This window comes from Manis pentadactyla, chromosome 15 (assembly GCF_030020395.1).
Source record: "Manis pentadactyla isolate mManPen7 chromosome 15, mManPen7.hap1, whole genome shotgun sequence".
In the NCBI taxonomy this organism is placed as follows: Eukaryota; Metazoa; Chordata; class Mammalia; order Pholidota; family Manidae; genus Manis; species Manis pentadactyla.
The window spans coordinates 58,313,148-58,340,503 of record NC_080033.1 but is presented as its reverse complement, the minus strand read 5'-3'; the positions used below and the strand labels follow the sequence as shown (position 1 = coordinate 58,340,503).

Here is a 27,356-nt window from a genome sequence, read left to right as displayed (position 1 = left end):
TGAATGCATGCATGTGTGTGTGTGTATGTGCGTGTGAATGCATGTGTGTGTGTATAGTTTTAGTGTTTTTATTACAAAAATGCAATCATACTAAGCATTTTGTTTGGCAAATTGCTTTTTCTTTCTTTTTTTTTTTTTTTGACCCAGCCATCTATCTTGGACACCTTTCCATGTCAGTGCATAAAGATTTACCTCCATCTGGTGAAGGGCTTTATAGTAATTCGGAAGAAGTACAAAGCCAAATACATTTAACCATTCTCTTGTTGAACATTTCAACTGTGTCCAATTTCTTGGTATTACAAATAAAGCTGCAGTGAACATCAGTATACATTTTCTCATGTACTTGTGCAAATACTTGGTAGGACACATTCAAAAAAGTTTGCCTATTTGCCCACACAACAGTAATGTCTGAGAACATCCTTTCCGTGTCCCCTGGACAGTATAGTTCTATTTATTTGTGACCATTTAATTGTTATAAATAATATCTCAGAGATATTCTAATTTGAATTTCCGTGACATGACATTACGTTTATTATGTAATTGAAAAATATGCAATTCAAACCTAAAGAAAATTACAAGAATAATCCAAAGAATTTCACTTACCCTTTATGCAAATTCACCAATTTTTCACATTTTGTCCCATTTGTTCTATTATTTTTCCCCTCTATGTTTATATCTGTGTGCTGCCCAGTATGGTAGCCACTAGTTAGCTGCATGTGGCTATTTAAAAGGAATAAAATTAGTAATTCAGTTCCTCAGTCGCATTAGCCACATTTTGAGTGCTTGGGGGTCATGTGCAGACCTTGGCCCCCATATTATCAGAGCAAAGAGAGAACATTTCCATCATCATGGAAAGTTCTGAGTGATACAAGTGCATATATTTTGAGCCATTTAAGAGTCAGTTGGAGAAATCATGTGTATTTACTCCTAAGAGCCATTGTGGAATCTTAGGCTCGAGGATCTGGGAGTCTCATTGTCCTTTTCCTCCATTTTTAAGGATGCTCTAGAGAAAACTTTGGGTAAGGGCCTGACAAACTTCTTCGGGGAATGTTTGACAAACTTCTCTCCAGAGGGCCCCATTGTTTTCTGCTCCCCATCTCAGGAGAGAAAGGGAGAAATAAGGAAGAGCCTCAGTGGAGAAGAGAAGTTCAGATGGTGAGAGAAGGAGAGGGGAGACCACAGAGGGCCCGAGGAAATGGGAGGACAGAGGAAATGGGCCACAGGGAGGGAGGGAGGGACCTGGGATGCAAGGAACTGTGGGAGTCTGTGTCTCAGAAATTGAAAATATGACAACAAAACCACACAGGAAGGATTAAAAAAATGTGCCTGTCCTAGTAGAGTGGGAAGGGGGAGGTTAGTGAAGGGTGGAGACGAAGGAAACACCCCAAACACCACCCATTTGCCTTCTGCATTGGGGGGAGCTGGTGGAGGGTCCCCACCACTGCCCAGGGGCCCAGCTGATCAGGCAGGCAGGTCTGAAGCCCCACTGGCTTTGGGCATGTCCTCTCTCCTCCATGCCCCTGGAAATACTCCTTATGCTGCAGGCCCAGGCACCACAGCAGCCCTGAGCTTGGACAGCACGGGCTTAGGGATGGTCAGTGCCTCTGGGCACACATTCAAAATGAGAGAACAGACACCAGTGCAGCAGCAAAACCTGCTAAAATAGTCCCGGGAGAAAGGGAAGGGCAAGGAGAGAGAGATGAGGAGAGAGAAATACAAAAGGGAGAGAGGAGAGCGAGGCAAAGAGAAGGGCCAACCGGAGGGAAGAGGAGGGATGCCAGGAAAGAGATGGTGAGAAACAAGGAGAGGAAGGAGAGAAGGGTTGGAAAGGGAAGGGAGGAAGGAAGGCATTGTGCAAATACTTGGTAGGACACATTCAAAAGGGAAGAGGAATGTAAGACCTGCAGGTCAATAAGCCTGGCTGGGAAAAGCAGTGCAGGTTCCCGCTGAGGGTGAGCAAAAGCCCTGAGGAAGTACGAAAGCTTCCGCCAGCTTCCATAACGCTGCCTCCCAGAAATTAAAAATCCCAGGCCATGAGGCACTCGGCCCACGTCTATCCACGCCCATGTCTGCGTCACAGCCTGGAGAATGAGGCATCATCCAAGGCGCTGCTTTAATGTCAGTAATTATAATTAGGCAAGAACCCCCACAGGCTTCCACATACACCCACTGCGTGAACTACTAGGGCGAGGCAAGGAGGCAAGCCGCAAATGCGCAGGAAGGAATGTTCTAGAAGAGACAGTAGTGGAATCAGACAGGGATGTGAGTTCTTGATTCCTACAGATGGGGTAGAATGGTGTCATTTTCTGTATTTCCAGGGAAGAAGTTTTAAATCAAGGGGTTGTCCCCATGACCAGGACTCTTTTTAGAAACTTTAAGGGGGGTAGATTTTGCATATGCTACTCGTTTTCTGACGCTTTCAGTGACCTGCTGGAATTTTACTAACTGAAGTTGCGTTTTTAATATTCTTCAGTAATCCTCTTTGAAGTTATCAAAAAGTGAGCAGACTCATTGGCAACTTTCTGCAAGAATCTAAGCTTTGCCCCCTCATGAGGTGGATGGTTAGCTAGTCCTTGATCACAGGGGCAGCTCACAGGCAAAGGGCGGCCTCTGTTCCTGTCCTGGGATACCAGGCCCTTCTCTATTCCAGAAGAGTCTGGTCACAAAAATAGCTGTCTTCAGCTTCTCTCTCCTGGCCTCTTTGTAAGCCATCAACTCTGAGCAGGTTTAACCTTGTTGGCATTAACACCCAGACAGTCAGGACCAACTGCCAAAGCAAGCTCTGATCATCCCCAAGTCTCAGTGGACACTGTTGAGTTGGTACCTTTCGGGGGACCATTGAGTATGATCTTAGGGCCCTTCAGCATCTCCCACTGTATCTGCTTCTGGAGTGTGATGCCAACATATTTTTTTGGCACCTACTCTATGGCCGATACAGCGCTAGGTGTTTTATATCTTCCATTTAGCCTTCAATTATAGGAGGTACTGTTATTCACAATTTCAAAGATGAAGAAACTGAGGCTTAGAGAGGTAACTGGTTCAAATCTACACAGTTTGTGATAAAGCCAGTGGTCAAATCCAGGGCCTCCTGGCTTCAAAAGGCTGGTCCTCTCCACTCCATCACCCTGCCTTCACTCCTATGCCTGAAATTCCACTGGCAGGTGTAACTCTTGGGATGTTGAAGACTGTTTCTACCTTCAAGAGCCTCTCCACTGAAATCCAGGCACTGGATTTCACACGGTGGAAGGCTCCTTTGAAAATTCTAACACAATAATGGGTGTGCTGAAAGTCGCTAAGGCCTTTACTTCAGGACAAGGAGGGCTTGGAGAAGTGAGGCTAATTTTCAAAAGGCATAATGGGCGTTTGGATCAGAAAGTATTGCAAGAAATACCCCCTAAATGATGGAACTCAAGTGGAGGAGTCCAGGAGTGGCCCATGAGGGTTCTGAGCCCTGGGATGGGAAGTAGGAGGTCTTCATTACACAGTGGGTGAAATTGTCACTTTTTGTACCTAGTGATGCATAACGAGTACCTATCAGAGCTTAATTTAGTAGAAAAAATCCAGGATGTTACAATGGGTTGGCTGCTTCCCGCAGCATTCAATAAAATATTGTAAGAGACATGCTGAAGGTGGTCTGTGTTCCAGCACAAAGTGAAGGGATATGGCTCTGCTCTGAGAAGTCCTTTCTGCCTCTGGCCTATAATTCAAGATGGCTCAAAGTCCTCACCTGGGGCCTGCAGGGCTGGCAAAGCCATGTTTTCTATCTTAAACCAAGGTTAGCTCACACAGACGCAGGGAGGCCAGAGGGTGCCCAGAAGATGAGACTGGGACCTGCAAAAATCTTGACTCACCCCATCCCAGACTTTCCCAGCACATCTTGTTAAATATCCTCTAAGAAAGGAGAGACTCCCAGGCTTGGTGATGTATCTGGGAACAGTCTAAAGGCTAGAAGAAATTATAAGAATCTCTCTCTGTGAGGCTATTGTTTTTATTTCCTTCAAAGCAGAGGCTAAAATGGAGAAGCAGACCATTCAACTAAGCCTTCAAACTCTGGGTGTGACCCATTAGTGGGTTGTAAAATCATTTTGGTGGATTGTGACCAGCTTTACTTTCCTTCTTTCCCCTCCCCTCCTCTCCCCTCCTCTCCCCTCCCTCCCCTTCCCTCTCTCTCTCTCTCTCTCTCTCTTTCTTTCTTTCTTCCATAAGTGGAAAAGAATATAAAATACCAGCCTACACCCCATGCAGTGAGGAAAAATACTGTTGCACGGAACTTGTCATTCAGTAATACATAAATACATATTAACACACACACATGCATAATTGTATACTGGCTGGTGAATAAAATTCATTTATTATCATGAGTCATGGCCAACATGTTTGAAAGCTAGTAGTCTGGGCAGATAAAGCATAGAGGTTTTTGGCTAGAAAATAGAAATGTCCAGGTTTGAAATGCATGACCACACAAAATGCCTGGCTATTGGTTGTTACTCCGTGGAGCGGACAAAAAGCAGAAGACGAAAAGCCTACCAACTTCCCGCGGGATGTGTTTTGCCACAGAAGCTCCGTGAAAGGGTGATCATGGTCTGTGAGCGCTCAGATCTTAGGGCAAACGTCATGACAGCCCCTGGCTCCTGAACTTGCGCCAAACGGCCGTGAACTACCTGCCGAGGCAGCCTGGGCCTCAGGAGGCGCATCCTCCCAGGGCCTCTTTCAAACGGCTCATGGAGGACCAGCGGGCAAAGGTCATCTTCCTTGGTCTATACTGGATACCACGGATCCTTTCTACTGCTAGAAGTCTTAATTATTTCTGTTCCACAGAATATGATATGTTCTTCTCCCAATTTTCCCAGAGTTTTATTGTACACATCCTGTTCTTTATCCACTGTATTGGGTGTAATGGGGGTAGAAAACCTGTCATTTAGCCACAGGTTGCTAAACCACATGGGGTTACCTCCGGATTTCAAGGAGAGGGATTTCACATGATGTAGTTATATGAGCCTTTGAGATCTTCCCATTTGAGTTGCATGAACTTCTGTGGACACTTGGGAAAGTGCTTCGGTGGAAGATGGGCATGAATGGACATTAAGTGGCCAAAGGGCTGGACTATAGTCACATTCATGGGCTGCTACCCAGCACCCATATTCTACTTTCTCACCTTAACAGCATCCAGATTTCCTTTCAGGTAACTACACCCCTGTGCAGCCTAGCTGTGAGCTATTCCAGCTGTGAGCTCTGAATGATTTGAACCAGTCAGTACTGTTTATTTCCCTGATTACAGTTATCACCCAAGAGTTGGCACTGTTTCCTGGAATGGTCCCATCAGTACATCCCAAGGAATCTTACTTGGAATGATGGTACCACTGAGCATGAGTGAGGAAACATGGGGCTCTGAACTCAGCTGACTGTCATCCTATGATTGCAAGATGAGCAGGCCTTAGGATGAGGTCAACGTTGCAGACGACAGAGTGGCAAGGAAGAAGGCCTCTGGGACCTTTATTATGCTCTTGAGCACTTGAACCAACCAGCCACATGGCCTGCTTTACCTCTGAACTGTCCCCTGTGAGCCAGTGAGCCCCTTTATTGAAAACTGTTTGAGTCGATTTCTGTTAGTTATAGAAAATACATACTTCTTCCGTTTTATACTTTGTTTGCCAAGCTGAGTCATCTCACATGTGGGCTCTGTCCTAGGCTACCAGGAGGGTGGATGCCCTCACATTACTGTTTGGTGGCCCCAGCCAAGGCCTACACCTGAGACACCTCTCTGAGCTCAATTTTCCCCATGGTAAGTATGTACTTATGAAATATACAACTCTCAATTCTTCGGGAGTGCGCAAGGCTCATCCTGACTGTCTCTTGCCCAGCCCTCCACCTGTGGCTCACTGCCCATCACTAGGCTTGTCCATCATGTCACAGTAATATTTAACTGCAGAGTTCCAAATCCCATACTATTTTATGTGCCTTTGCTTGCACTGTTTTTCCGTTTTTCCTGCCAAGAATGCCCTCTCTTCTCTACTTTCTCTGCTTCCCATCTATTTATCCTTTCAGACCTGTGTTCTCCAATATGGCAGCCACTAGTCACACACAGTTATGGAGCTCTTAAAATGTGGCTAGTGGAAGTGCATTTTTTATTTTTTAAGTATTGAGAAGTTGGTGCTCAAATCGAGATGTGCTGTGCATATAAAATACACACAGGATTCAAAGACTTAGTACAATAAGAAGAATGTGAACCATCTCATTAATAATTTGTGTACTGATTGGGTAGTGAAATGGCAGTATCTTGGATATACTGGGCTGATTGAAATATGCTATTAGGATTATTTTCCCCTGTTTTTTTTTTTACATGGCGACTGGGACAATTACAATTACATACATAGCTTGCAGTGTATTTCCACTGGACAGTGCTGGACTGGACCGTATCAGATACCATCTGGAGGAAGCCTTCCCAGTCACCCAGGCTAGGTTCAGTCACCTCTTGTCTTCTCATGACACCCTCTGGCATAGCACTTATCTCATTAACTGATATGCTCTCTTTCTGTATCTGTCTCCCTCCCACCTGCCCCAAGACCACAAGTTTGTCAAGGGCAGGGACCATGTTTTATATTTCCAGGGCCTGCACAGTGCCTGGCACAGAGTAGGTACTCAATGAACACTTGTGAAATAAATTAATGAATGGCTAACCACCAGGTTCATAATCTCACAGATATTTTTAAGTGTAATTTCATGTAAAAGTACTTTTTAGATTAATATTCTGTATTAGGGTTTCCCAGAGGCTCAGTCTTCCAGCCTAAGTCTCTTGGCCACTGTGTGCAGTGCCCAACCTGGGGGGCTGTCCTGGGCAGCCCTATAGGCAAACCTTCCGGCTCTTCCTAGAACGCTGCTCTTGGGAGGGCACCAGATGGGTGTAGAGGAGGAGTAAGCAGACCAGGATGAGCTCTGGGAGGACTGGAGGAAAGGAAAGAGGAAGTGTGGAGAGCAGGAAACAAGACATCTCCCTCTGCTTTTTGTGGCGATGTGAGCTGCGCGTTGCTGCAAAGCAAAGTGTGGTGTGAAGACTGGGGAGGAGAAGCTGGGCTGGCTGTGGTATGCCACTGGGCGGAGTAAAAATTTATAACAAGGGAGAGGCAACTGAAGAAAAGAAAGATTCTTTTAAAAATTCTGCTGGAGCCTAATTAAAAAAAATTCCACTCCCTCATGCTAAGTTTTAAGAGACTTCCCTTTCAGCATTATTTTCAGTCTGGTGGTAACAGGCAGGAAGAGTGTCAGATGTTCACCGAGCTATAAAGCGGATACTCTCCACCCCCTAAAACACAGGACCTACCCATTTTGTTTTTCTGACTTTGGTTATGAGGATACAGGATATGAAATTGTCAAGGCACAGATCTTTCCAGAAAGGAGTGTCCTGTGTGGTAGACTGGAAAAAAAATTGCCAAAGTATTTCACAGCTCTTCCCACCAAAGAGGTGAAGTGCATTTTTGCAGCTCTTGAATCTGGGTTATGTTCATGGGACGTTAGACGACCTGATGCAAGCAGAGGCTTGAAAAGTGCTTGAACACTGGGGCTTGCTTTCTTTTGCTCTTTCTGGAACCCAGCCACTGTGTGAAGTCTAGGCAAGCTAGCTAGATACTGGAGACATGGGGCCTGGTCACCCTCTGTAGCTCCTGACTAGCTGCCAGACATGAGCGAGACACCATCAGGGACCACCAGCCCTCAGAAAATCCTCCAGTGGAGTGCAGCCATTTGAGCAAATCTTGGTGAATCCAGCAGAAGAGCTGCCCAGCTGAGCCCAGTCCAAATGGCCGACCCCCAGTATGGCGAGGCTAGTGAGGGACTGTGATTTGAAGCCTCTAACTTTTGGGGGTGGTTTTTTTTTTGTGGCAAAAGAAAATTAATATATTCTGACTAAGAGGTGTGGCAATCCATAGAGAAATAGCCACCTTAACCCATACTGTAACTGACTGATTCAGAGCATGATTCAGAGTGACTCAGTGGGCTCTGGAGCCAGGCAGATGTGTTTCCATCACTTGCTTGGTGTGATCTCGGGCATCCCTCATAACAATGACAGTGTCTACATTGTACAGTTGTCATGAGATCGGTGTCAGTCAGAGCGGCATATGGGAATTAGGATAATTTGGGGGACATTCATGTAGGGACAAATGTCTTTACAATGGTGTGGTCAGGGTTCAGGGATCCCCAAGGGAGAATGCAGTGCCCTGAGGCCACGCTACCACTCTGGGTGTGAAGGGCAAGGAGGGGGCATGGTGACTGGGAGCTGGGGACAGAGGGCCACCTGGCAGGACTCATGACCCTGGGTTGAGGGATGAAGCTTTCTGCGGTGACACAGCTGGGAAGGAGCTCCCAGCTCCAGCCTCCACTTCTTCCTCCAGCTCATTTCATGCTCTTTTTGGCCAAATCCAGCTAGAAGCCCCTGGACATACAGATCAACCTGCCTCCTGTGGCAGAAGCAGGGTAAGCAAGGAGGGAGAGTGGATGTGGGGCAAATGGAAGATATCTGGCCCAAGAATTTAAAAGCAATAGTGCATATAAAAGCACTAAGTATGTACTTAACAGCCAGTAATCACTGTAAAATTATTAGTATAAACCAAGGGATGTGGGTGTCAGGAAAGGAAATGAGTATTTTTTGCTAGAGTAACATGGAGAAGGTATGTCTTGGGTTGTTGTTTGGAGAAGTGGGGAAAATAATAACAATAGTGATAAAAGGAAATGTTTACTTGGAATTTAATATGTGCACGTAACTTTCTGAAGACCTTATGTACACTAATTTATTTAGTCCTCATAACCATCTTATGGGGTAGGAACTATTTATCATCCCTATTTTACAGATGAGAAATTGAGGGGGGGTAAGTGAGATAACTCAACTGAGGTCACACAACTTGTAAGTGGTGGAGCCAGGATTTGAACCAGTTTCAAAGGTGTTGGGGGGCTTGACATTCACTCTTTAGGCACAGACCTAGAAAACTCTTGCAGAAGAACTAGGGAGCCCTCCAGATGGAGCAGAGTGTGGGGTTTCTGCTGGAAGGCAGAAGAGACAGTCTGGAGAGAGAGGTAAGGATCAGATCTCTGAAGGCCAGGGTGATAGGCTGAGGAATTTGGTTTCCATTCTGGGAGCCACTGAGGATTTCCAAGAAGAGAGAGGCAATCACAGCAGAGTGCCAGGAAGATTGATCTGTGTGCAAGGGGAAATTAACAAAGCAGGGAGCAATAGGAAACCAGACAACCAGGTAGAAGATACTGCAATGGTCCAAGCACCAGCAGATGAGGGCTTGACTAGGATGATAGCAACCGGGATGGAGGATGGGGACATCAGAATCACACTGCAAAGGAAGGCTCAACAGGACCTGAGGTCTGATGAGCTGGGTGTGTCAGGGGAGGCTAGAGAAAGAGAAACAAGGCAGGAGGTTTGGGACCCAGATGACAGAGCATTGATGGTATTGGATGTCCCGTTCAGCTGCACTTAATGTACATATTGGGAAAAAAGTATATATCATCTAGTCTTGAGTGTTTTCTGGTTATCACACAAATGCCATGAAGTTGTACCAACCCCCAAATCAATTGCAAAGTAACAACTGGTTTTGTAATATCAGCTCCTGACAAAGTCACTTGTGAGCCTGGAGAGGATGGGGGTGGATTCAAGGACGGTCCCCTGAGGTTGTAGGCAAACCAGGGTTGCAGGATTTTGTGAGATTAGTTCTGGGGAAACTGGAAGGATGCTCGGCTGTCCAGTGACAATGCTGCCTCCACGGCAGTGCTTGCCTGCAGTCCCGGGTGCATCTCATTAAAAGGAAAGAGGGACAGCCGGGTGACACATTTCTGAAGTGGCATTTTCAATGTCCCAAGTTTTGGTATCTTGCTTATAAGTGGCACTTACAACATACAAGGGAAGGGGAAAAAAGGGGAGAGGAAGAAAGGCCTCCTAGGATCTTGAGCACGTGAGGAGTTGATCTTGACTCTATGATTTCAGCTTGTCTAACAGAGACAGGGTGCAGAGCCTCCTTGAAATCCACCTGAAATGAATTAGCCTGAAGTAAAAGTAGGTGTTTATCTCAAGTCATTGCCTCAAATAGCTGACTACCTGTTGGAAGAAGGGTCTGATCGATGCGAACCGGAGCAGCCGTGCGTGGGCTGTTACACAGCGGTTAATATTGATCAGAGCTAACGGCTGCCGATAGGAATGTGGAGTGAACTGACAGGCACAGAAGAGGGAAGCAGGAAACAGACTTCGCTGGTGGCAGCTGTACAGAGGAAAGCCGATAAAAAGTCAATTCCACTTAACTGAATGGCTGCTAACTAAATATTTTTGGGGCCAGAGCTTTCCCAGGTAGCAGCTGAAGCATCTCTGTTCCGGAACTGAGACATCAAGTGAGAGCTGGGCATTGACAGGCAAGTCTGCAGGGCCCTGGTGATGGATGGGGGGAGAGTAAAGGCCTCCAGATGGAGGGGTGGGTGGCCCTGCTCTTGGCTGAGCTGACTGGGTGCACTGGGGGACAGCCACTGACCACGGGTGCCGCTGACCGGCAGCAATGGGACAAGAGTCAGGTTGGAATTTGTGAAACAGCCGCTGATTAGAAAGTTCATTTAAAACCCTTATGCTTTTTGCTTAACTTAAGCAAAGGGTGTTGAAACTAACAGCTGCAGTAAGGGAAGCTGACAATGGCTGGTCCTGTCCCTGAGAGGGGCAGAAGAGTGCCATACAGAGTAGTTAAGGGACTGGCTTTGGGCTACACAGTGTTCACTGAGAAATGGTTTTCCCTGCACTTCTCTTTCTTGATTTAGGTGTGACTATGTAACTTGTTTGGGTCAATGAAATGGGAGTAGAAGAGACACAAGTCCCTTTTGGGTAGAAGCATTTTTTTGCTAGTGTACAACTTTTCTGACTTTTTGCCTGCCACAGTGCTCACAGGGGCTCATGTTGACCTGGATAAGAGCAACACCATCTGGAATGTTAAGCTAACACGTGGATGGTTATCCAGAACTGCACTGAATTTTGTGTGAGTGGGGAACAGATTTCAATTGTGTCATACCCCTGGACTTTTGAGCTCGTTTGTCACCAAGCATAAGTGAATCTTTCCTGACTGATATAGGGGGATTGGGTTTTACAATTTAGCAACTGTCTATCAGTTGTTAGCAGTTGGGTGATTTGGCCCAAATCCACCCAAATCTTGGATTCCATATGTAAAACATATACAAACAGCAACAAAAACAAAAACAAAAAGTATGATGTATCGAATGCTTACAAGGTATAGGCATGGCACAGGCTCTGCATATATTAACTTGTATAGTTTTCAAAGCAGCCCTGCAAAGGATCTATTATCCTTATTTTACAAATGTGGTGTTCAAAGCTCAGAGAGGTTACAAGACTTTCCTATGCTCACACAGCTTATAAACGACAGGCAGGAATTCAAACCCAGGCGGATCACTGCAGAGCGTTCTTTCTTTACCATTTTCCTATCCTGGTTCTCAGCTTAGGTGCTTAATAAATAACAGGTCTCTTAGTACAGGCTTGGGAGCAAAGTCGCCAGTTGACCTGTACCCCAGCATTCTACATGGGGGGAGAGGAAAATGAGGCTAGTATTTCTTTTGATCATTTACTACTCACTGCTCCCCAGCACCCCCTGCAAGCTTCTGTAGAGTTTGAGCCTGTCTGGAATATCCTTCTCCTCTTGTTCACCCAATCTTGGGTATTTCTAAGGCTTCAGATCAATATCCTACCTACTTGTGGTACAATCAAGGGAACTCCTTACCAAGGGAAGAGGCCAAATGGATTTCTGAGAGAATACTGTTCTGAGGAGTTTCTCATCTGTAAAATGGGGATAATAACACACATCGCACTGGGTTCTACAATATACAATTTTTCACTTTTTAAAAATATCATATGCTAGGTTCTAGGTTCTTGACCCCATACTATGTGATTTATGTGTGTGTGTGTGTGTGTGTGTGTGTGTATACACATATAAAAGATCTCTCTATCGTCTCTTGTTTAATTTTCACAGCAATCCTGGGAGGTAGATAAATATATTACATCCATTTGTAGAGGAGGAATTTGAGGCTCAGAGAATTTAGATACTTTTGCAGAGGTCACTCAGCTAGAATGAAGGATGTGAGTCTTGTTGAAATTATAAGTCCAAAGCCTGCTCTCTTTTCTATTAAGCTCTAGTGCCTCCCTCCTTCATGTGGAGTTAACATGAAATAATGCAGTAAAGATTTTCTTGGAGTACCATGGCTTGCACAGAACAGCAGCTCAGAAATTTGTTACACTAACTATGACTCATTCATGAGAATTTACTGAACAGCTATTATGCACCAGAGAGTGTGCTCTGCTCCAAGAATTCAGGAAGGAATTCCTCCTGGCACTTTGAAAACAAACACATAAAGAAATCACAGATTGTCCATGCTGCTTTTCAGGATATTCCTGGGCTGCCTACAGGGCCGAGCGAGTCCTTAGGGAGCACTGGACAGAGGAGATGCCAGGCCAACCAGTGGGCAGGATGGGTGGAGCTGCAGCAGCACTATCGTGGTGCTGGGCTTTCTCGGTGGACCTATGTCCTCCTGAAAAGCGCCTTCAACCTCAGGTCCAGCCAGTGGGGCATCTGGGCAACTGTGCAGGTGTGAGAGGAGCCCCTGGAGGCTGGAGCAGCCCAGAGCAGTTGAGAACGTGCTGTGCACCGAGCACCGGTCATTCAGGTTCCCATTCATTCTTCATAACAGCCTGCAGGATGCTGACATGTGTTGTCCCATGTCCAAAGCTGGTACTGGAACCCAGCACAGAGCTTTCAGCCACTACCCCACGCTGCCCTTTCCTCCTGCCCTTGGGTGTGAGGGAGAGGATGGTGACTGACCCATCTTTGACCGTGGCTAGAATTCACCTGGGCTGACCTGTAGGTTCCACCCAGCCCCTGGGGCAGAGGGAGAGCTCATTCCTCATCGGGGATCTTACCTGTGTTCGGGGTATCATGCCAGGTATCTCCTTATGCCTTCCCCACAGCCTTCCGAAGCGGGTATGACTGTTCCCATTTGGCTGATGAGGAAACTGGGCATCAGAGAGGTGGTGAAATGGTGTCTGGGGCTGGTCCTGGTTTTCTCTGTGCCCTTATGAAACCGTTTCATAATTTGCTGAGTAGCGGTCCCTCTAAGTCCCTTAACTAGGGGTCATCCTTGTCTCTGCTTGTTGGCATCTAGCTACTTGACAAATGCATTCCATTTATTGATGTATCAATGTATTGATGAGTGTGTGTGTGTGTGTGTGTGCATTTCCACGTGGTCTCCTCTCAACCAATATTTTGGGTATACACTGAGGGAAGCACGCTCATGCTATTTTGGGTTTTGTACTGGACACTTAGCAACTTTAATAAACTTCATCCCTTTAGGTAGGAGACTGAATGTTTTAAGTATGGTTTTAATTACCATCCTCCTCCTGTTGATGGCAAAACCAGGAAAAGGGGGGAAAAATCTAACCTATGACCATTGCCAGCGATTCTGTGAGAACAGAGGCCAGGGTTCCAGGCCACAGAGGCTTCTGCCCTCTCTAAATAGTTTCTTCGGGCATGGGCACATAACACTTAAATCATTCCGAATTTCACTGGGTTCTGTGCTTCCAGCACAGGCTGTAAACATTTATCTTTCGGCTTCCCCAGAAATGGGTCTTATGGAAGGGATTAGCTGTTTGCGCATTTAAAGTTCCGAAGGTGAACTCCTCTAACCTAACCCACATAATTAAAGTGGAAAATTTCTGGTAGAGAAAAAAAAACATCAGGGAAAATGCCATGTTTGGGAAGAGAGCTGTACTCTTAAGGTCTCAAGAGATGGCTCTGCGTTCCCGGGCACTTAATTATACCCCGTCTTGCTGGGCTCTGGACCCTTCCGTCTCCTCCGGCTCTTCTCTGGGCCCAGGGGCTAAGCACCTCCAGGCTGTGACATGGAGTGCGGCAAGTGGTTGGTTTTATGGGATACTTTTTAAACACTGCATTTGTTAATATTTTAATGTGACATGTATAGGGAAGAAGATAACACAATGCATAACAAAATGAAGCAATAGTTGTGTTGTTCTGATAAATCCTGCTGGTATAAGACACCACCAATTTGTGGAGCCGGGTTTGAAAATTCAAAATACAAAGAAGGGTTACACTTGAAAATGAAAACCCTGCTGTCCTCACCTGAGGTTGGTGCTGTTCTGCCAAAACGACCACTGTTAACATTTTCTCCTGATCCATCCTTCAATGTACAAAATATACTCATGCTATAATTTTAGCAGCACCTAGAAAGCTCTCTTGCCTACTTACCATCTGTCCTCCTTGCTATATTGGCTGTCACTATCATAGATTGATCCCTTTCTATGTAAATACCATATGCTTAAGCTATTTATTTTATTCAGATACTCATATTTAAAAATGCAAATGGCAAGAAGCAATGTTAAGTATCCGTTACTCCTCCCCTGCTCCCCAGACTCGTGCTGAAGAGGAGCGGTGGCTCTGCAGTGGTTAGTAAAGTCCAGTTTCTATCCCTGATGGCTCTGTTTAAACTCTCTGTGTCTCAGTTTCTTCCTCTGTAAGGTGGGGTAATAATAATATCTGCTTCCAGGCTGTCTTGAGAAGTCAAAGAATAAATACATGAAAAGTACTGAGAACAGTGCAATACATGGGGCTACATAGTAGGCCTTGGAAAGTGCTAACCTATTGCATATAATTAATAAGTAAATGTAAATGACTCTTGAAACAGCTATTCTTTCTGAGTGCCTAATACATGCCAGACATGATCCAGAGTACTTTATGTGGATGACTCACACAATCTTCCAAAAGCCGTAAGAAGTAGGTACTACTCATAATTCAATCTATAGAGGAGGAAACTCAAAAGCATAATGTACATGCCCAAGTTTACCCAGCGAGGTCTCAAGGGCAAAGTGGGCTTTGAGGACACATCTGTCTTCCCACTGGGCCAGCTGAGACCAGGGTGGTTTCAAGGGGGGAGCACAGCTAGAGACTTCTGGACCTGAAGAAGCTAGTGGAGGTGTAGGCTGGCGCACAGGGGGACAAGGGCCAGGGGAAGGGGAAGGCTGGGGGAGGGATGGAGAGAGGCATCCCAGGAGCTTGGCCTATAATGTGGTTTTGCCTGGGGCCAGCTCGAGATCTGATTTCCTTTGTGGTGACCTGTGCTGCCTGGAAGTTGCCCGAAGTTCTACCATGAGTTCCATGGCCTTGGCAAACTGACATCGCTTCCTCTGCAGGTTTTCTCTTCCATCGAATGGGGATCATGAATCCTGGCTCACTTCCCTTCTTCAGTGGGCTGGTGTGAGGCTCTCATGAGGCTGGGGACTTCCAAGTGTTTGGCTGTCTGGAAAACACTGCACAGAGATGCTAGATGCGGTTATAGACTTGACGCCTACCTGGGAGTTAAAAAGGAGCATAGATTTGGTCCTATAATGCTTAGATTTAGAGAGGACCCCAAAAATGTGCCTCCATGGGGGAGAGTTTATAGTGCCAGGGATGCTGGTATTGGCTGTGATCAATTCAAGAAGAGGTGGGGAGACTGGGAGCCTTGTGGCTGAGCACCATTATCGTGACCTAGGAACAATGATAGCAGGTTTGACGTACACAGCAGAATCAGCCCTCTCTTCTCTGAACTTCCACTCTCAGCAAGTTGGGGCAAGGTGGGGACTGGTGACATCCCCTCTAATGTGCTAGATTTGTTTTGCTTAACAGCCTGGTCAGCTGCAGGTCTACATATCACATCGAGATGCAAAGCAATGGACAGCATCCTGGCCATTTCTTACAGAACCAGTATCTTGTGTCTAGGTTGTATTTCAGGCCAAGTTTTAGTGAAGTGGATCAATGCTTAAAGCACATAATGTAACATGATTCTTCAAGAGTTTGATTAATTGTGTCACAGTCACAGCCTCAGTTCAGGTTCAACCTTTTAAAAGTTTTATTATTGTATAAAGTGATCAATCAGGAAGAGAGGAAAGACAAATGCTCGATGTTGGCTGTATCTCTTCCTCTTGTTTGTCAGCACGGGCTCCTCTCCTGCTCAGTTCATCTTGACCGTGCTGGAAAAGTGGGGTTACTGCAGGTCCATGGCGGAGCAAGATTTGGACCAATCAGGTGCTCTGAGCGGAGAGTAGACCGTTCCAGTGTTGACCAATCTTGGTTTTACATAGGAAGAACTTGGGGGGCTTTAAGATGCTCAGAGTTCTGCAGCCCACCCACAGAGCTTCTGAGGCCGCTAGTCTAGGGTGTGGTCTGGGCACCTCCTGGGAGTCTAATGTGTGGCCAAGGATGAGAGTTACTGGTCTGGTCCGAATAGCTCTTGGTAAAACCATCAGGTGTAGAACATTTATTTTGGGGGTCCTTGTTCCCCAACTTTTGCTTTCTCTGTTTCACTGTCTCCTGGACCCTCTCCTATATCCCACCCTGCTGGCACCTGCTCTCAAAGTTTTCCCCAACAAGGTATTAGGTGATGGAGACTTAAGGGGTTAGCCCTTCTAGAAATACTTGCATTTTAATATGGGATTCTTGAAGTCAAAATGACCTGGAGTGATCTACCTGTAACAGAGGTGTCAGCCCTTACTGAGAAGGTGCCTGCCAGGCATTTGAGCCGATCGCCTTCCAGTCATCATCACTGTAGTAAGAGTCAGTACTTATTGTTCTAAGTATTCTTTCTCTCTCTTTCCTGTCTCCCTCTCACCCAATCTCTGCATATATTTCATTCCTTGAATCCTCTCAACAGCCTTAGGAGGTAGGTATGTTTACATGAGGAAATGGAGACACAAAGGGGTCAGTAACGTATCCAAGGTCTTACAGCCAGGAAACGTGAACACCAGGATTTGAACCCAGGAAGTCTGACTCCAGATACCATGTTTTAACCACTCACCCATCAAATGACCTCAGCGGTCCCAGCAAGGTCAGAAAGGAACCTGAGGGCTAGCTTTGATTCTCCAAAAGGAGCTGTTGGGGGGCTTCCCCATGCTTTTTCCCTTTCAAAGCCCCCAAGGCAGTGCCCTCTGTGGGATATTGTTTTATTGTTCCTAAATATTGTCCTTCCCCGTCAGAGGGTAATAATTGTCCTGCCACTTCAACGTCAGGCTTGGCCATGTGATTTGCTTTGGCCACCGAAAAAATATGAGGGGAAGGGATGTGTATTCCTCTGAGCCAAGGTTTTAAAAGCCATCATGCAGTTTCTCTTCTCCTTTCTAGCACAGAATTGTTTTCAAGCCAGGGAGGAGGTGCTCCTTCAGCCCCGGGCTCAGAATAAAGTTAAAATGGGGAAGAGATACAGCCTATCTATGTGCGAAAATACATCTTGATCGTAAGCTGCTAATACTGCAGCGTCACACAAAAACTGACCCTGAATAAAGGTGAAATGCCAGGAATTCTGTAAGGATAATATCCTTAAATAACCAACAAACTATATTATAATTTATCTAAGAAATCTTACAGATAGGTTCAGAACAGCTTTCTACCTTCTACAAATATTTTCTATGTATCAATCTACCTCCATTGAAAAAAGCCAAGTGATCATAAGCATTTGCCTAATGCAGTATATCCAAGGATCATTTACTAGCCCAATACTTACAGAGAGAATTAGAAAGAAAGGATGTAGCAGATTAAAGGTTATTTTAGGTTTGAGAGCATTGAATGGCATGGGAGAAGAAAAAGTATATATTTTCTTTTCTTGATGGGAATTAGTAACAAGACTTGATAAGACTCTCCCTTATCTGAGACAGAGAATGAAAGAACTCTTTAATATAAATTATCTCTTCCATGCCTCAAAACCTGTTGCTATTTTTGGTCTCCATCTTCTCCATCTGCTTACTTCTGTCTCATACAATTTACAAACTTATGGCCCATGAGGTGAATGTGGTATGTAGGAGTATTTTATTTGGTTCAAAATGTATGGGGGTGTTTGAATAAAATTTATTGCCAGTATTCAAAATTTGAGGCATTTCTAGTAAAAAAAATCTCTATTTCCATCTGGATATGAACCCAAATTAAAAAAAACCTACTAATTTGAGAAGGTATATGTACCCCTATGTTTATTGCAGCATTATTTACAGTCGCCAAGATATGGAAGCAACCCAAGTGCCTATCAACAGATGAATGGATAAAGACGATGTTCTGTGTGTATATATACACACACAACAGAACATTATGCAGCTGTAAAAAAGAATAAAATCTCACCATTCATGACAATATGGATGGACCTACAGGATATTATGCTAAGTGAAATAAGTGAGACAGAAAGAAAACTCACTTACATGTGAAATCTAAAAAAAAAGTAAAATGAACAAACCAACCAACCAACCAGAAATGGACTCATAAATACAGAAAACAAACTGGTGGTTGCCATAGGGAAGTGTGTGCAAGGGAATGAGCAAAACAGGTGAAGGGGATAAACTTCCAATTTTAAAGTAAGTCATGGGGATGAACAGTACAGCATAGGGAGGGAATATAGTCAATAATATTGTAATAACTTTGTATGGTGACAGATGGTAACTATACTTACTGTGCTGAGCATTTAGTAATGTATATAGTTGTCAGATCACTTTGTTGTACACCTGAGACTAACACAATATTGTATGTTAACTATAATTTTAAAAAAAATCTCTGTTTCCAGCTTCTCTTAAAAAATTAGAAGCTCTGGTTACAATGGGCCTGGAAACCATCAGCTGGATTTGAACAGCAGATGACCTTTAGGCTGGGTATGTATTCCACAGTCCTCACCTCTCCTTATTGCCTTATACTAGGCCTACTTGACTTACTCATATTTTTTTCCTCAGTCATTGTAGCCATTTGAGTGTGCCATCCAGGTGATCAACTTCCTCCCTTTACTTCTTCTCCTTTCCTCTCCTCTTCTTTTTTTTTTCCTCTTCTCATTCTTGTTTCTTTCACAATAAGGAAGGAGATTTCTGGAAGCCTGTTATTTGCCACTCTGAGGATACCACTCTCTGATTTGTTCTCAGAACTGAGTGGCCCAAATTTGACAGTCCAGCTCTTTGCCTCCCAAAAAGAGTTATTCTAAACTATCTAAGACCATTTGGTGGGTGGAGGCAATAGATGCTTCCCTCTGAAAGTTGTCACTATGCTTGTTCAATGGATCCTGTAATGTTCACCGATTTGCATACTTGTGTAGCTAGAAGGTCTTGGAGCAGCATAAACCTCCTGTCCACTAGATAATTCTGCTGCTTAACAAACCATAACATATCTGATTACATGGAAAATGCTAGCAGTAAATGGTTTGAAAAAGATTTTACTGTTTTCTATTATGGAAACTCACATGTAGGAATATTATGGAACTGTTTTGAAATTTCTTTAGCCTTCCAAATGTAAAATCACTAGATCTTGATATTTCAGCAATTCTATGTTTAAAATAGCGAAGTTAATGAGAGCTGAATTTGCCTTATTGACACCTACACTGGAGAAAGCCATCCAAAGCCAACTGGATGAAGTAGTGGGCAGGTATTTCCAAGCCTCTAGCGTGCTGTTTTCTTTTTCTGTACCAAATTCATTGTTAGCCTGACCTCTCACTGACTAAAACTTCACACCAAGGGTCAAGGATTATAAACCTGGGAGGAGGACTACGTGGACTGCAATATGGAGTGTGGGTGTCAAAACATACATTAGGGTTCCCAGACTCAGTAACAGTTATTCTGAGAGTTCTCATGGCAGCCTTCAGCTAGCTGCAACCATGTCCTGCTTGCCTTCTAAGGAGATTAAGGCCAGACGTTTTATTTTGTTTCCATTTTAGTTTATTTTGAAGGCTTTATGATGTCTCAGTTGAGTGGTTTGTGGGACTTCCAAATAAACATGCTGCTTTTAAAATGGCAAGTTGTTTTTATTTATTTCTTTTAGATAACTAGTGACCTCTGGATATATTAGGCAGCTTTAAATTATAATTAAATTTAAAACTGTGGTCCTGAAACAATAATAAATGTTGAATTTTACAAACACCAAATTAGGATGTCCACAAAATCTGAAGGGAACCAGAGTTAAGTATGGAATTTAAAAAGATATTTTGCTGCAATGTGATGAAAGGAAACACCTCTCTGACAGCAGTCTTATTATTATTTTTCTTTGTTTTGCTTTCCTACAAGGCTACTCAAATTATTATTTTTTTTATCTTTGCTGGACTTGGTGTGTACGTGAGGTAGCCAGTTCTCTAGTTGATCATGTTATGATTTTACAGGCAAAAGAAAATAATGAAACCTGCTCATCATCTGAGAAAAACCCCTGTATTTGAATGATTTCTTGGAAACTTCTCAAGTCCACGGATACAAGCAGTAGAAGCAGACACTGAGCTTCACTGAATACCAAATCCTCGGAGTGCTTTCAAGTCCCTTTCAGCAGATACACATCTGTATTCTTCCGTCTGTCATCTTCCTCTCCTGAACCTTCTTAAATGAAATGACTACGTCTAATGGGAGATTTTCTCGGAAAAGCTTATGAGAATTTGTCCAAAGGCAAATTAAAACATGGCAGTGTAATCACCCAACTCAACTCCCTGCTTGACTGGCCTCAGTGCCGACTGTTACCCAAAGGGCTTAATCAACCTTTGGGCCCCGTAGGGAGAAAGGCAACCAGGAAGAAAGCCCAGGGAAGGGAAGATGGAATTCGCTGGCTGAGGGTCAGAGTGGTCAGGGGAGGTGGAGTGCTGTGTGACGTGGGACAGACCCAGAGGCGACGGCAAGGAGCACAGGAGGTAAGGAAGTAAACCAACACGCCAAGGACCCCAGCAAAAACTCCCAAGCATGTGGTTCTAGAACCACCTGGAATGATGCTTCATCTCGGGCGTATGAACATTCACCTTCCGTCACCCTTATTTCACTATAGCCCCCATTTCTACAGGACAGCTTCCCCAGCAACTACACTTTGTGGTAAGTTTTCCTAAGGAGACAATCGGATAGGTTCACCAAGCACAAGGGTGTTCATATGGGTATCGTTTCTAACGCTGCTGCCCATCCCCAGGGGGTTGGTGGAATGAGTGATGGCACATCCAACGCCGGAAGGCAGCGCAGTCATTGAAAAGGACCATGTGAACCTATGATTCACTGACACGTTGTATTGTTTTGGACGGCCTGTATAATACAATACCACTGACACAAGACATGTACATATCCACGCAGGAGACACATGTGGTAGGATGTAGTGCAGGTTAACAGTATTTGCTGCTCTGTGGTGGACTTTCGGTACTTAAAATATTCGTAATGCTTTGACAAACAGCTTGCGTTTTTAAAAAGAGATTATATATTATCTCTATAATCAGAGAAAAAAAAAAAGGCTTAAAGCTAGGTCCGCATTTTGAAAGAAAAAAAGAGAGCAGTCTTGGTTAACGGTATATGAGTATTTGTGCTGCTTCACTGGGGTCTCCAAGCCCAGAAAATTCCCAAGGAACTGAATCCTGAGAAAGAAGTTCTGTCTGGGTCCTGATGGGAACTGGGGTGGTTGCCCTGGGGATGCTTCAAGGCTCCCTTCCCAGGCTGCTACAACCTAATTTGATAATTATTTCCAGTGGAACTTTATGCTCCCATATAACCTCAAAATGCTTTCCCAGGTCAATGCCTTCAGTTCATCCTCCTATCATTTTCATAAGGCGGAGGTGAGCAGGGAACATGAGGTTTCCCAGTCTGGGGACCTGAGGGATGCTTGTTTCTTTGGGACACGAGGGTAAGGGTGCGCTGCCTAGACCGGTGTGCTGCTCCTCATCTCTCCATTCAGGGCTTCTTCTGCCAGCCCCAAGTGCCTCACTTTTAGAAATGAAAGGGAAAAGGCTTGAAAAGACCTGTTTAATAACTCAGGCAATGGAACTGAAACCTTCTGCATCTTTGTGTGTTGGGATATTTCAGGAGTTGGATTATAACCTGGCTAAGATCATAGCGCCAATTACGAGAAATGTTTTTGGACCTCGACGGCCATCAGTGGGCACGATTCATGCTGATGCTGCCGAGGAGGCTCCCTCCTGGCAGCTGGCGACTGGGATAATGGTCGCAGTCCTACTAGGGACTGCTGCAAACAAAGGTAAGGAGGGTAACTTGACAGGGTCTCAACCTTTTAGACATAAAATGCATGGGGAGAGTGATGGCAACCTTACCTGCCCTGAGGCAGCATTTGAAGGATCCCGTGATATAACAGATTTGACCTCTCTCTGACCTTCTCATGAAAAGAGCTGGTTGTCCCCACCCCATGCCTTATCTGGAAGTATACTATCACCTATGCTGTCAGTGTCGAGGTTTCTGCCTCCCCAGCAAGGCTGTGAAGAATGATGTCAAGAATGACTGATGCAATACAGCACCATCCCAGGACCTAGCAGAGGGCTCAGCATTGAGTACTTTTCAGGAAATGTTCACTGACTGGGTGAGTGGTTCAAAAGCTTGATGTGCTCTCCCAATGGGAAGTGTTGGAAATGATTGCTGTGAAACTGGTGGAGCTGTCCCCTTGCTACACAGCACACAACTTATCACCCATTTTTACATGTCCTCCTCCACCCCTTTCTAAGGTTGTTAGAGCCCATGGAATAACAATAATTAATCACTCCTGGCATTTGAGCCATTATTTTGGGCCAAGCACGACACTATGCCCTTTACTTGAATTTTCTCATCTAATTCTACCCAACCTCCCTTTGAGGTAGGTACCTTTTCAGTTTCCCAGATGACGCTGAAGCTCAGTGGGTAGTGTGCCCAGAATGCAGAGAGAAAAGGTCTGGAGCCCATTTCCCCGCCCATGCTCCTGACAGCTTTTCCTTACTGTGTGTCCGGAGCTGATCTGAACCAAATTCCAGGCTGGTTGAATACTTGCTCATTTTCGCTCTAACCTGGGATTAGCTGCTTCCGAACGCTCTTTCAACTAGCCTGTGTTCAGCAGGAGAAGTTGAGCCAGGCCACTACGAAGGCCCAGACGGAGTGTGTTTCCCCACCCTGCCTTCTGACAACATCGGAGCGTTCGTTGGCTCAAACGTGGTCCTTCTCTTTGCTTCTTCAATGTTCCCATTTTCTTTTCCTTCCCTCTCAGTTTCCTCTTAACCAGCTGAGTGACAGAAACTCGATGCTGACCACTTCATTAGCCGATGACCTTGTCCCTCTGGCCTTCTGCCCTGCTTGCTCTCCTGGGCAGGTTGCTTTACGTCATACGTCCTTGTTAAAGGTCGGGACCTTGGAGCCATCAGCACTGGGCATGTTGTTTTAATATATATCTAGAGAAATCAGGCTTGTCAGATCGCATTAGGCCCTATTTGTGGAGCGCGCGCCAATCCCCGTGGTGGAGACGAACTGTTACCTTTGAAATACAATCATGGCTAGTTACCAGCGAGTACAGAGGGGGGATTATATTCCATCCGTGAGGCCCTTCTAATCTGTCTCTCCCTTCAGTGGCAGGGCTGCCCTTCTCCCTGGGCAGAGAAAAACCCCATAAACAGTAAAGGAGTGAGGCTAAGAGATACCGCATTTTTCTAAAACCAGATGTGTTGATGAGCGCATGAGGGTCAGTGTGGTATGTGTTAAGGCAATGGCCGAAGGATCTGTGGCAAATTGGCACACTGCTCCCACTAGGTCTTGGCATGGTAATAAAATGACAAAGTTGACACCATTAGCTGAGTGATTAGTGTGCAGCAGGCATAAGACTCAACATTTTATGTGCGTTAGCCTGTTTGATCCTCTTAATACCCCTGTGAGGTTGATACTACCATCAAACCCATTTTATGGATGGAAAAATTGAGGTTCAGAAAAGTCCACTGATTTGCCCAAATTCACAAAGCAATTCAGTGGGACTGATTCCAAAGCTGCCTCTAGCCACCAGGCTGCCATGATCCTGTCGTGATACGATTTGGTCTCTTCTCTGGGGTGGAATTTCAGGTGGTATTCCAAAAGAACTATATTATAATTCCTCTTCCAGGGAGGGGCCCTAAATATTTCACTTGACCCAACAGAAGATTTGTTTAAAAACAGAGGCTGGGACTAAGCCAACCCTTCTTTTTCTTTAGTCTTCAGGATAGGTTTTAAACTCATTCGTATATCCCGTGGGAGTCTGGCTGGATAGATTCCTTGACAGGGGATAGAAATAGCTCTCATAGCCTATTTTTAAGGAAAACGTGATGTCAGAAAATGAGGCTGGCATGGACACCAGGAAGAGAAAAGAATACCCCAGTCTGGAGGATCAGGCACATTTCTAAAGTGCTTACCCAGGAAATGCGCAGCGACGGAGCTGGGATACTACCGAAGAGACTGAGTTTGGCAAAGACATCACGGGGTGGGTGGACTGCTTTGTCACCTGCCAAGCATGTTTCTGTCACATTCCTTGTCTTGCCCATAACGAGCTCAGCCAGGGAAGGGTAAGTGCTGTTGTCCTATAGCAAACCTTCTTTTCTATCTAAAGAAACAGGGCCTGACAAAACCTACCCATAAGTGCCCGCCTGCCTCTTTCCTGGAACCTCAAGGCACAATGCAGAGGTGTCCAGTAACACTGCAATTTCCCTTGAACTACTGGGTTTTGTTTGGTGCCCTTGTCTGGCAGGTTAGTCTTTTTGACAGCGGTAACTCACCTGGCGTCACATTTCTTTCATTGAGAAACGAGAAGGCTGGGACTCACCTCTCTGATTCCGGCAAAGCTGGATGCTCTCCACTTGTGCACGGCTAGGCTTCTAGAGGCCGTAAACTATATCTTCCGAGCTAAGCAAGAGAAGAAAGAATAAGAACACTGTTAGGAAGACAATTGGTGAACTTTGGTGGGCCAAGCAGCTGATGAGCGAAATGCTGTTCCCATTCCTCTTCACTTACTTTTCTTGGGTAAGATTTGCATTCTAGGGTTAGGATTTATTAGTCATTCCCATCTAGGCCAACATCACAAGCAAATGACACAGCTACCTGTATCCATCTATGTTGATAATGGTGTAGAAAAGCGCTCCCTTTAATGGGGAAAGCGGTCTTTAAAAATGCAACTCGGGGCAGCCAACCTCAAGATGGCATCTGATATTAATTAGAAATTATGCAACACTCTTCAGTTCAACTGAAGAAATATACTGGTAGAAGGAGCAGGACAAGAATGAGGAGAATCGAAAGTGAAATCGTGTGTTGATCGAAAGTGACTGCAGCCCCTGCAGGTCTCCCCAGCCGCTGCGTGTCTGCCTGTCTATCCCAGGAAAGCATGCCGGTGGTGTTAACTACTGAACACTTGTCCTGCTTTCCATCCCCTTTCCCTGGGTAGCTGTGGTGAGCTGGCTGCCGAGATGGAGCCCTGAACCTATCCATCAAGTCTAGGGAAGAGAGAGTTAGAAAGGCAAACATTATCTGGGATCAATATCTTTACAAATCCAAAGGAAACCCCAGCTCCCGAAGGGTTAAGCCAGGGAAGGAAAAGCCATCAGGCTGTTTAGTGAGCTAATGTTTTTATTGATGGGGGAGGCCTTTAAGTCCCTAACAGGAAAAGTGGGGAAAGTGGCAGACTGTTTGGCTGGGAGAAAGGAGAGGCGAAGGAACATTATATGCTTTGTGCTCTTATTCCCCCTGCATTCAAACCCCCGAAACGCATGTAATGCAGAAGACATTCTGTAACCTTGAATAATATTCAACACAAGGTGTTTTCCTTGCTCTTATCCCCCTCCCAAAGTGGAATCCACATCTCCCCCTAACAATTTTGCTATAATGCACATCTCAGGCTAATGCCTGCACTGAAGAGCACATCTTAATTTAACAACTGTGTTATAAAGCACATCTCAAGCTAACATTCCTAGGGTAATCCATATTTCAACCTAACTACCCTGGCATAACACTTCAATCTAATTCCCCCACTGTAAAGTACACTGCAATCTAACACCCTCATATAATGTACATCTCAGTCCATTATTTTGTATTTTGTAAGCCATATTTTGATATGTCTTTTCCATTAAGGAGCAGAACTGTCTGGAGACAACGGCTATCCTGTGCTGAAAGCTTCCATAGCTCTAACATTGTCCTTTGGTGACAGGCTGCTGATGGATATGCTTCTGAACTTTCACCTTTGCCATCCTGGGTTCAACTCTAGCTTGTTTCTGTACTTCCAGCCTTATGCCTCCTGTTGGGAGCAGGGGTGACCAGGGAGGCCTGCTTGGTCCTGATGGGCCTTCTTGCTCGCTAACCAGCAGGGCGGGTCCCTGCAAATGATCAGGGTCTACTTCAGGAGAGGGCCATCTGAGGTCAATGTCAGGGTTAGGGGTCAGGGTGTAGCTGCTGGCTAATAGAGTGTAAGCTAACACTGTTGTCAAATTGCTGGGCTAAATTGACAACGTCTGCCTCCTGCTGATGACCTTACCCTGGGGGAGGGGGCCATTGGCTTTATTGGAAACCTGTCAGTCTCAGAGGTGATGGAAGTGGCTGATAATAGCTAAGGACCGTTTGATTGTTGATGGAGAGTCAATTCTGTGGTCTGTCCCCGAATGAAAGCCTGCAGAGCTGCTCGCTGATGGCCAAGTTTTCCACATGTGGTGGATTTCTCTTTCATTTCACATGCAGCTGGGTCACTGTTCAGTTATGGAGGTGGGCTGCAGTGGCTCGTGGACATGGATTTTTCTGGAACTGAGAAACACTAGAGGCGATGATGTCACGGACTCCTGGGATGGCACCAACCTCCTACTGTCAGATGGATGGGGCTGATTTGTTCTTGAAAGGAAAGCAATTCAGAATTAATTGAAAATAGATGATGAGGTCCTTCAATTCCAAGGTATTTGGGTGAACATGAGAGAAGGCAATGAATATATGCTCTGGAAGAGATTTAGTATTCTACTCATCAGTATCTCAGCCTCACATTTTCAACCTTTCCCATGCAGGAAGAAGAAACTAGATTTCTTTCTCTACTGGTAGCATATAACTGAGCTAGTAGTGTGTCAAGAAATATTTGAAGAAAAGGAGGTTACTGAAGACTTAGAATTCCAGAATTTTCCAGCGTAGTATGAATTCAAGAGAGACAAGTACAGGAGGTAGAGAAAAACGGATAGAGATAAACAAACAAAAGAAAAAGGTCTTTATAAAGACATATGGATCAGGAGGCTCACCAGACAATACAACCCCCCACCCCCCAGAGCAGCCTGCTAAGATAGACAATGAAGGACTAGAAAGAATAAATTGGAGAACAGTTTATTGAAATTGCAAGGTTATTCTGCTCCCATGTTACGTCTTGGAAAAACTCAAATAGCAATGGTAGCACAAATCTTTAAGTCTCTAACTTAATAGAGATGGTGAAGCACCTGGGGGGAGCAAAGTGAGCTTATGAAGTGAACTTGAATGTATTTTCCCAGAGAAGAATCAACTGAGGGTGACTTACCAATGACCTTCTATTATAGGACAGAACAAGTCATGTGGCTTTAGACACATCAATATGGTGTGATGGCAC

At 45.0% G+C, this 27,356-nt stretch overlaps 1 long non-coding RNA gene across 1 annotated transcript in view; it reads right to left on the bottom strand.

The window, feature by feature from the left end:
* The window catches only part of LOC118918774 (uncharacterized), a 36,439-nt gene extending 11,431 nt beyond the window's left edge, over positions 1 to 25,008 (bottom strand). Inside the window, exons 1-2 of the long non-coding RNA XR_005027253.2 lie at positions 24,770 to 25,008; positions 24,582 to 24,661 (exon numbers count right to left, since the gene is read on the bottom strand). This is a non-coding gene — a long non-coding RNA (uncharacterized LOC118918774). The remainder of the gene's footprint in view (positions 1 to 24,581; positions 24,662 to 24,769) is intronic.
* Between the last annotated feature and the right edge of the window lie 2,348 nt (positions 25,009 to 27,356).